The sequence below is a fragment of the Acomys minous genome (assembly GCF_964271855.1).
Source record: "Acomys minous genome assembly, chromosome: 2".
In the NCBI taxonomy this organism is placed as follows: Eukaryota; Metazoa; Chordata; class Mammalia; order Rodentia; family Muridae; genus Acomys; species Acomys minous.
The window spans coordinates 27,861,370-27,870,760 of NC_140484.1; the positions used below are offsets into that span (position 1 = coordinate 27,861,370).

General features: G+C 42.6%; 1 protein-coding gene across 5 annotated transcripts in view; it reads left to right on the forward strand.

Annotated features, from left to right (window-relative positions):
• ASAH2 (N-acylsphingosine amidohydrolase 2) overlaps positions 1–9,391 on the forward strand; it is a 113,079-nt gene that overhangs the window by 63,846 nt on the left and 39,842 nt on the right. The window lies entirely within an intron of this gene.

Sequence of the window (9,391 nt, forward strand, 5' to 3'; positions counted from 1 at the left end):
ACCTTGACCTTTGGACTTAAAAGTGATACAAAGTGCCCTCAGAACGTTTCTGGGGGATTCTTGGTGCTACAGGCAAATATCTTGGGTTCCGTTTGGGCTCTTATCTTTTCAGCTACATGATACTAGAGATCAATTATGTAGCTGTCTTATCCAAAGCATACTATAGGCTGAAGTAAGTTTTTTCAGGAGATTCAACGGGAGGCAAACCAGACAAATGGCCCTAAGAGAAATGAGATGAAAACAGAACTGCTGTGTGTTCATTAATGAATGATGGATGAATTAATGAGCTGTGTTAATTAATGCTGTAAGTCATTGGGGAGTATAGTCCCAAGTTATTTTCAAGAGCATTCCTTGCACTGGTCTTAGAAGAACTCAAGGATTTCTGAGGGAAGCTTGAAAAACTTAGTTGGGCTAGAGTATGTGTCTATGAAGAGGTGTGGAAGGGAAGTGGGCTTCAAGTTCTAGTTTGTAGAAAATATTAGTATGAACTAGGACTAGGAGAGAAAACATCAGTACAAAAACATACACCTCTAGTTAATTTTACAGGTTAGCCCACAATTGGTGGGCAAGGGGTCTTGCCTTTCTTTACTTTTTCTATTTAGCACTTGGCTGAATAATTGAAACCATTCAAAATTCCTCTCATTAGTTTTGAATCCTATGACAGTGGCATTGGGCAAGCAGAGCAGTTAGCTTTGGAGACAAACTGTTCTGGGCTGCTTTTTCCCATCGCTGCATTTGCAGATCTGGATGTCTCAGGGTCAGCTGTCAAGACTATAGCAGAGCTTCTCCATCTGCCATGCTCGCCATCCTGCAGTAACTTGCCACCGTTTCTGCTGGTACCAACATGCTCTCTCTGATGTAACTGTTCTGGACCTTGCCACCTGGTGGTAACTGTCATTTGAATACATTAAAAAGTGATCCAAACCATGACACCAAATCTGATCCACAAAACTGGAAAGATTATTCAGTGGTTAAGAACCCTTGCTGCAAGTAGAAGGATCCAGAGGGTCCTAGAAACCTACAAGTAGAACATTATGATAGGCAGATTTGGGCCCAGGGGTCCCGCTCAAACTAAGGCACCAGCCAAGGACAATACAGGCAGTAAACTTTAAACCCCTATTCAGATCTAGTCAATGGTCAGAACAGTCTCCACACCTGAGTGGAGAGTGGGATGTGACTTTCTCACGTACCCTGGTGCCTCACATTTGACCATGTCCCCTGAAGGGGGAGACCTGGTGGCACTCAGAGGAAGGACAGCAGGTTACCGAGAAGAGACTTGATACCCTATGAACATATACAGGGGGAGGTAATCCCCCTCAGGAACAGTCATAGGGGAGGGGAATAAGGGGAAAAGGGGGAGGGAGGGAAGAATGGGAGGATACATGGGATGGGATAACCATTGAGATGTAACAAGAATAAATTAATAATAAAAAAAGAAAGAAAAGAAGAAGAAGAAGAAGAAGAAGAAGAAGAAGAAGAAGAAGAAGAAGAAGAAGAAGAAAAGAACCCTTGCTGTGCTTGCAGAGATCCTAAGTTCTGTTCCCGACACCCATGTCGGATGGCTTACCACTCTGTGTACTGACTAGAACTACAGCTAAAGGAATCTGGTATCTTGTTCTGGCTCCTGCAGACACACACACACACACACACACACACACACACACACACACACACACACCAAAACAACCCATCTGAGGTGCTAAGTAATGTAGCCACCACATGCTGGTCTCTGACATCAGGCAGAATCCAAAGTGGGAAGAGCATGGAAGTAAAAAACAAACAAATGAGCAAACAACTCCCTGGATTACAGATTGTGGAAATTCTCTAGTGTGGCCTTCAGCTGGGGAACAGGCATGAAGTGATTTGCCCTGGGTCACAGGCAAAACCTTCCTCCCATAATTCCTTCCTTCCTACTTTCTTCAGACAGCGAGTCTGTACTAGACACCTATAGATGAGAAAGGAAAAATTCGTTCTTTGGCCTTAAAAACAGAAACCAATTACCTTAAAATATAATGCCTGTATTTAGATTCCTTGAGTCAGTCCCTACATTCTTGGAGACGCAGTCCCCAAATTTCTCAGTTGCAGACATACTGCCTTCTCTCTGCACAGTGATGACACTCGCCCTCTCTCTGTGGAATGTATACAGTGTGGGCTGCATGCTCATGCAAGGAGCTCAGACTGACATAGCTTCTTTTCTCATAGGACCTGAAGTCCACTGGTGGGAACAGAAGGCATTTAATTAGCAAAAAACGTACATAAAATAACTGGGCTAAATGCTAGAAATTACATAGTTGAAGTATAACTAGGTTATATATTTAGAAAGGAATGAGTATTGGGCTATCTTAAAGGAATTTGTCAGAAAGATTGGAAAACATTTCCCCAAGGAAGTAACAATGGAGCTGAAAACTGGCAGAATGGGGATGCGAGGAACATTCAGTGTGTGTGAAGAAGCATATGATGTTCCATTTAAACAACTGATAGGCTATCTGGATCTCCAGAGAGCAGAGGACAAAGGGGCAGGATGTGTGAGCCAGAGTCACAGATTAGATACAACGTAATGATTCTTATCATCGTTGGTGGGTGACGCATACCTCTCACCCAGCACTCAGGAAGCAGTCCAAAGGTTAAGTCCAGCTTGGTCTACAGATTGAGACCTTGTCTCTAAAAGCCAAACTAAAAACAAAACAGCAACAAAGCCAGGAGAAATTTTGGGTTAAGAGCAAAAGAATGAAAAAAAAAATCCTTAAAGTATTTTAATCTGAGGTCAGGAGCAGGGACTCCCATGCCACCAAGTAAAGCGCTAAGCAATTTTCTTCCAGGCATAGAGAACATGTTTGCAGGGCTCTGAATCATGAGTTGAAACACAAGGTGTGCAGAGCGCATAAAGTCTACTTGGCCGACTCCGGAAACCACATCTGTCAGTCATTCCGTACAGGAAACACGACCAGCAGTTAAGAAATCTTGATGTCAGGCCATGTGAGTGATGAAAGGAAAAACCATGCCTCTTCTGTGTTTCAAGCAAAGCAAAACAACCCTACAAGGGTGGTTAACTCCAGTACTAGTTCAGCAGAGCTAAAGAGCCATCCCCTGTTTGCCCCTTGGAACAGGCTGGGTGTGGCCGCTGGGAAACCACCATGGGCTTCTTCCCTCTTGCGTGATGCAACAGAGCAGGCTTGATCTTGCCTTCCTTTCCTTTGTCGCAGCAGGGTATACTCTTTATCTCCCAGTCTCCTCCCTTCCTTCCCTCTCCTTTCCCTAGTCCCCACCCCATTCTCTAGCCCCTCCCCTTTGCTAGCCCCATTTTCTTTTCTATTCCCTCATCCTTTCCCCCTTCCCTCCCTGAGAGTGATTACTTCCTGGCCCTCTATGTTGTATTTTGTAAACTCTTTAATTCTTACAAAGAGGGACTGGGGTGCCCTTTGAAGGAACGTTTTTAAAAAAAAAACAAGACTACAGATGTGTGAAAACTCGTGCAGTAATTTGTGAAGAAACCTCCCAAAGTCCAGTGTGTGGAAAAGCACAAAAACGATGTGGTCTTGGGATGTGCTTGTGTGACTCCTGACCGGGGTCCCCGTGTCTGGTTGTTCTCTCTGCCTCCCTCTTGTCTACTCTGTGAACTTTCCCCTCAGTTCACTCGACATCACTCAAAATAGCAAAGGCTAAAATTCTAGGGGTGGCTTTTTAAGAAACAATTTGTAAAGTAATGAAACAGGGGTCCCATGTGTGTAGCCCGGCCCTCAACGGTATGGTCTTTTTGGCTTGGATTCGCCAGTGCTGGAATTGCAGGCATGTGCCACCGTACCTGGCTTCACTTACTAACCAGTCTTCATCTTGTCATTTATTTATTTTTCTTTATCTCATCTGGTCTTGTCTTGTCCACCAGCATCAGCCCTACTTGGGGGAAGCACTGATCCTTGTCCCTGAAGGTCTTTCCTGTCCTGTCCCTTTTCTGAGTAGCTCTGACAGCCAGCAACGGCTTTCTGTCTGCCCCGTCTTCATTTTGCACTTGTTTTCTGGTGAAGTCAAGGTGACTGACTGTGTGCCTCTTGCTAGGTCTGGCATATCTTCTTGGAAAAGGCTGGATAAGGGCTTTCAGATGCCAGGGTAATGACCCGTGGCTGATAACAGAAAGCGTCCCAGCCCTGGAAAAACAAAACCATAAAAACCAGTTGACAGAAGACCTTCAGCTTAGCTAACCTTTGAGTCCCCGGGGAGAAGTTCTTAACCAAAGCAAGTCTGTGCCTTTATTTTTTTTTTTCTCCAACCAAATTTTGTTTTTAGGTATGTAAATAAAATGTGTTCACCATAAGAACATGAAAAATTTAGGAAAGCAGGCAGGAAAAATAAAAACAATCACACAATTATCCTACTATAATCCCGCTGTGGTTAAGAGTTCATCTTCCCATACAAAAACAATTTTTTTTAAAGTGTCAATGAAAGGATGTGCAGTAAGGGTAGGTGCTCACCTGATTTCAATCTCCAAGCACTACATCTTTAAAATACCATGATAATATCAACAATACTATGTTCTCACATTAAACAGCCTCTTGGTGCTCCTTCTACTTTGTGGCAACACTCCTCATATCTTATATGCTTTTGTGTCCCAAAGTCTGTGCAGCTTTATTAAATATAGTTAATTCAGCTTGCCGCAGAGATCTTAAGGTGTTTTTGAAAAATCACTTTTCAAGCTTTCTTTGTTTCTTTTGTTTGAGAGTGCTGCTTCTAAACTTTGTACATCTTTGCTTTAATCTTGACGGGCTCCCTCATCCCACAGATGGGCTTGGCCCAGTCGCAGAACTGGATCATTCTGCAGCTGGACTTTCACATGCTCCCCATTGTGTGTGATTTGTTTCTTGTCTTCAGTCTTGTCTCACCTCTCGTTTTTGAATTGGGAGATTTACAAGCTACCTTTCCGTGGCGAACTGTGGTTTTCAGTGATGCCACGCCGGGTGACAGTGTCTCTTGTTTCATGAGACCTTGGCAGTCCCCCTTACTTACCAGAATGTGCTTTTCTAGCCCTGGTCCTGTGATTTTAGCTATGACATTGTCCCAGTTCTGGCCACTGTTTCGTGTTATTTAAAAGACTTTCATACCCATATAGTTTTCTAATTGTGAACCCTAAGACAAAAAATTTAAATGAAGACCATCTGTTAAGCTTGAGGATCCGAGATAACTTCTGTGACTATTTCGTGCCATAGCCACTTAATGTTTTGCTAATTTGTTACTTTATAAAGTGAGATTTTATTTTATATAAAGTTTTACTTATTTTTTATTTAGCAATATCCTATGGCTATGTTTCAGTATTAATGTTTTTTATATTACCATTTAGGTTTTTCATGTATTTTTATATATGTGTGTATATATACATATACATATATACATATATATAGATAATGTTCATAAGAGAGTACATTCCATTATATCATGCAATTCAAATACAAATATCACATTAAGCATAAATATACTTGTCTAGTCATTGTGATAACAATTCTTCAAGAATTTGCATTTGCCAGGCGTCTCTTTCAGATAGTTCCTTAAAGTTGGAAGCCTGTGTCAAATGAGTCCCCAACTTTAAAGCTCCTCTGTGAGCGCGAGTAGAGTGTTGCCTCACAGACTCTGTTAGTCCTGGTGGCGGCATCTATCACAATTCCTGCCAAGAGGCAGACTTAGGAAAATCAAAGCCCTGTTGTTTTCCTTCAAATTTCTCCAATTCCTAGTTAGGGTGAATTTTCAAAAAAAAAAATACTGTTTTTGATAGCTGCCTATTTTTCTTTTGTTGATTTCTCGGTCATACCATAAGGATGAATTCTGTTTGTTATTACATCATGGAATCCACCCATGAAGTGTCTTCCCTGGTATCATTACAGCAAAGGCATTTCCTGGGAAGGATATTTGAGGACAAAGAAAAGGGATAGTTGATGATGTTTGCAGTCTCTTCTCAGATGCTGTCCAGCGGTAAACTCAGAAAACCTTCTTTGCTGCAGTTTATTGTCTTTCTTCTATATGTACATTTAAGAAAGATTCGGGTTTTATTTGGGTCAAATTATGGTCCAAATAATGCTTCTGGTGTAACTCAGGGAGACATTTTTTCTTCTCTTTTCCCCAACTTTTCCAATGAGATGAGGTGAGCATTGTAAGAGAGATGACACAAGCATCTTCATTAAAATAATTCATGCAGAATACCACAATAGGCAGAGCATAAAACGTCAATAGCTTAACACGGTGAAGGTTTGTGGTCCTTCTGCAATCATATCTATCATCTACTGGAAAAGTTCACATGCCTCACCCTTCAAGAGAAACAGATGTGCTCATAGGTGTTTGATGAGCATCAGTCTCTGCCACTAGAGGGCAGAGTTTCCCTATTTAATCATTCCGTGTTTGTCTATTAGTTTAACACACATAGGTTGTATGTGTGACTCATCCACTGTTTATTTTAATATTGCATTAGTACTATAAGTACCACAAATATTTATACCCACAGCTGTTTATGTTTTCATCATGATCATCATCATCAGAATAGTAATATATATCAATAATATCAATATCAATAATAATAGTACCATCGGCGCCATTGCAATGAACATGTATTCCATGTAGGCCAGTCTTGGTACTAAGTACTTTACTTGTGTTAGTTGCAATAATTGTCAACTACTTCAGGTAGATACTACTATTGTGATTTTGATTAAAGATATTAAACGCTGCGGTTCAAGTAGGTGAAAGCTGCTTTTGTGTCACTTCTGAGTTGGCATCTTAGCCGCTTTAATATATGTCCTGAGTGTTAGGTTCTCTGGAAGGCTAATCATGGATAGAGGGGCTTCAAATCACAGAAGCTTCTTCTCTATTCCATCAAGGGGCCAGAAGTTCAAAATCAAGGCATTGGCGGCGTTAGTTCCTTCCCTCGAAGGAGAATCTGTGCCGTCCTGTTCTTAGCTTACAGAGGTGGCCATCGATCCTTGCCTTCTTCTCCTTATGTTCCCACCGCTCCAGGCTGCCTTCATCCTCACATCACACGTCTCTTTGAACTTTGGCCTTCGCTTTTTGTTGTTTGTCTGTTGTTTCTCCTCTTGTTTAAATATGTCGGCCATTAGCTCCAAGGCCTGAGCTAAGGAGGTGTGGTCTTATTCACGCTTCATTTTGAACCCATGATATAGCCTTTTGTATTGGGAACTCTTTGAGTTCCCACAGACACAGCCTTTGATGTACTCACAACACTCCATTTCCTCCTCTGTGCGTATTTACTCTGGCTAGGGCTATAGCTAGCACAGAGGCCCTCGCAAGCCATCTCACCGAGCCATTCTTCTTAATTTTTCTTTTATTCTGGACTGACTGATGTTCCTGGTTCAGTGAGCTAAGCAGGGATGGGAGGTACGCTCCCAGTGACTCCATGTCTGCACCTTCTACACAGGGCACAGTTTATACAAAGTTTATTCATTAGGCCCAGAGCTGCGAATGGAACCTGTGGTAGGCTTGCCACTGTCTTAGAATATTTAAGAGCTTTTCAAAGTAGGAAACATTAATATTGGATCTTTTCCCTCTGATGTCTTCATTTATATAGGAGAAAAACTTAAATCATCCCATTCTATTTTATTATGCTGCTTATTTATGTATAAGTCCAATTGAGATTGATTGATTTACAGTCTTTGGGATTTTGTAGTTGACTTTGTAGTCAAGTGGTTCGTAGTGGAAGAGGTCTCTGGTTTTTCTCACTCTCCTGAGTGTACTGCACTGACTTGATTAGAGCGCCACGCCCTTTGGTGCATCTAGGCATGCCATCTCCCTTGTTTTTAAAGTGTTTGTCATCAGGACCATTCGATCATTGTCATTCTTTTGTGTGTCATTTGAACTCCTGAGAAACTAAGTTCCTTCTCCTCTATTTGGAACATTGCGTCAAAACACATGATTTTGAACAGATAAAGTGAGTTGTCACTATGACTTTTTAAAAATTAATGTGACCATGTCTCTGTATATGTTTATCAATAGTCACCCCCACCACAGGACTTTAGATGTTGTGAAAAGACTGACATTTTAATAGCGTACATTTCAAAGGGAAGGGAAGAAAATATTTATCTTCTTTTTCTACAATTCCAATGACATTTTGAATACTTACTGCAAATGAGCAATTTTTCTAAGCTCAAAAGTAGATGAAATAAATAAATCTGTATTCTAATCAGGAGAGATTCTTAGCATTTGATTTCTCTGCAGACATTAGTGTGGGTAATTTTGGCATCCTTGGTGTGGAAAGCATACCAACATGTGTGTTCCTTGGGAATTAACATGTTGATAGTTACACTTTGGGCTTCCAATGACTTGGCATTGGTGGACACTGCGCAGACTCTTCTGCTCTGGCCCCTGCCCGCTTTCCCATCCTCTGAACACATATTTTCACATCTGTAGCCTTTGGTGGCGGTATTTCATCTACTTATTCTCCCACGAGTCCTTTGTCTCCCTTTCTGAAACATTTACTATTTTGCATGAGAAATCATACCATTGTTATGACCATCACCAATTTTTTTTCTTCCAAATCCAGTAACTAAAATGTTAAAACAGGAAATTTCATCTAAAATAGGGAAATGGTTGATTTGGATTTTTTTCTGTGTTTTAAGAGAAATATGAAAACTGAGGTACAGATTGAAGGAGAATGAGGGAAAGAAGGGAAGGAGGGAAGGAGGGAAGGAGGGAAGGAGGGAAGGAGGGAAAGGAAGGAAGGAAGGAGGGAAGGAGGGAAGGAGGGAAGGAGGGAAAGGAAGGAAGGAGGGAAGGAGGGAAGGAGGGAAGGAGGGAAAGGAAGGAAGGAAGGAGGGAAGGAGGGAAGGAGGGAAGGAGGGAAAGGAAGGAAGGAGGGAAGGAGGGAAAGGAAGGAGGGAAGGAGGGAAAGGAAGGAAGGAAGGAGGGAAGGAGGGAAGGAGGGAAGGAGGGAAGGAGGGAAAGGAAGGAGGGAAGGAGGGAAGGAGGGAAGGAGGGAAAGGAAGGAAGGAAGGAGGGAAGGAGGGAAAGGAAGGAAGGAAGGAGGGAAGGAGGGAAAGGAAGGAGGGAAGGAGGGAAGGAGGGAAGGAGGGAAGGAGGGAAGGAGGGAAGGAGGGAAAGGAAGGAGGGAAGGAGGGAAAGGAAGGAAGGAGGGAAGGAGGGAAAGGAAGGAAGGAGGGAAGGAGGGAAAGGAAGGAAGGAAGGAGGGAAGGAGGGAAAGGAAGGAAGGAAGGAGGGAAGGAGGGAAAGGAAGGAGGGAAGGAGGGAAGGAGGGAAGGAGGGAAAGGAAGGAAGGAAGGAGGGAAGGAGGGAAAGGAAGGAAGGAAGGAGGGAAGGAGGGAAAGGAAGGAAGGAAGGAGGGAAGGAGGGAAAGGAGGGAAGGAGGGAAAGGAAGGAAGGAGGGAAGGAGGGAAGGAGGGAAGGAGGG